The 1,629-nt window shown below is 37.6% G+C and overlaps 1 non-coding gene across 1 annotated transcript; it reads left to right on the top strand.

Moving 5' to 3' along the window:
• Positions 1-1,157: 1,157 nt before the first annotated feature.
• LOC118883878 lies at positions 1,158-1,264 on the top strand. Its single transcript, XR_005017113.1, has one exon. It is a non-coding gene; the product is annotated as a U6 spliceosomal RNA (small nuclear RNA).
• The last annotated feature ends 365 nt before the right edge of the window (positions 1,265-1,629 follow it).

Genomic DNA, 1,629 nt, shown 5'->3' with positions numbered 1-1,629 from the left:
TCCAGCTGCCCTGGGACAATGGACTCTTACCCAATGGAATATGATGTGTTCCACTTCCAAGCCTAGCACATAAAATCCTCCTACCCCCAATTCTTATTTTTTTCTGTTCACTGACTAAATGGAGACAATGCAGAGGACCTAGAAGTGGGTGGAGCCTTAGATAGAAGGCGCCTGGGTCCTGAGTGACCACATGGAGCACAGCATGTCACACCTCCCTTCTTCCCATCCCCTACTGAGTGGCATTGGATTGTGACATGAGTACGAAATAAAAGTTCTTGGTTAAGTCTTTGAGATTTGGGGTTGTTTGTATAGTAGTTAGCCAACCCTTACTAATAGTTATACTCCAAATATTTTCACAATAGCATATCTGTTTGCTCATTTCCCCAAGAACAAGATGGGAGAGTCTTCTAGAATCAAAACTTCTTTCAGTTACCTTTTGAAATAGAAAAAAGAGTTGTACAAAGACTAAAATAAATAGACATGATTACCATAAATTTGTCAATATCTATTAAAATTTTACCCTAATAATTTCTTACTATTTGACCTAATGATTTCAATTTGTGGGCTCCACATATAGAAACAAATATTTCAGTACTTACGGACACATGTACAAAGAATTTTTTTCAGTATTGTTTCCAGTGGTTTAAAAAAAAAGCCACCCCCCATCAAAAAAAAAAAAAAACTCACACAGCCTTAATCTCTATTAGTAGGAGAGTGATTGAATATACTATGACACACCTCTGTCCTTAAAAAAATGTTCCTCAGCTATTCAAAAGAATGAATTAGATCTATAATTATTGACTAGAAATAATATCCATATTGTTTCTGCTAAGTCAAAAAACAAACATTGATTTAATGTGTATCATGTCATCTAATTCTGTAAAATCAAAGACAGAAACAAAATTCTTACATTTGGGCATCTGCAGAAAGAAATGGAGTAAAGATGGTGTGAAATAAAATTCATATTTTATGGCAAGACAAGAAAAATTTAAACATAAGAATTTTTCTCTGCCCTCTGGCCTCTTCTCTCCCTCCGACTATGCGTTACGTATCTGCATTATACATCAACCTAACCTCCTCCATCGGCAGAAATAACCTGCTCAACTGCAACATTCTCCTAGCATCAACAAGACGACTCCTTAAAACATAACATTCCTGTGCCTACTTCGACAGCACATATACTAAAATTGGAACGATACAGAGAAGATTAGCATGGCCCCTGTGCAAGGATGACACACAAATTCACGAAGAGTTCCATATTTTTAGCAGCACTATTCACAATAGCCAAGATATGGAAACAACCTAAGTGTCAATCAACAGATGAATGGATAAAGAAGATGGGGTACATATATACAATGGAATATTAGCCACAAAATATAACGAAATAAGGCCATTTGCAGCAACATGGATGCAACTAGAGATTATCATACTAAATGAAGTCAGAAAGAAAAAGACAAATACCATATGATATCACTTATATGTGGAATCTAAAATATGGTAGGGACTTCCTTGGTGGCGCAGTAGTTAAGAATCCACCTGCCCATGCAGGGGACATGGGTTCGAGCCCTGGTCTGGGACGATCCCACATGCCACGGAGCAACTAAGCCCATGCGCCACAACTACTGAGCC

This window comes from Balaenoptera musculus, chromosome 17, assembly GCF_009873245.2.
Source record: "Balaenoptera musculus isolate JJ_BM4_2016_0621 chromosome 17, mBalMus1.pri.v3, whole genome shotgun sequence".
In the NCBI taxonomy this organism is placed as follows: Eukaryota; Metazoa; Chordata; class Mammalia; order Artiodactyla; family Balaenopteridae; genus Balaenoptera; species Balaenoptera musculus.
Note: the sequence above shows the minus strand (reverse complement) of the source record. Positions and strands in the feature narration are given on the sequence as shown.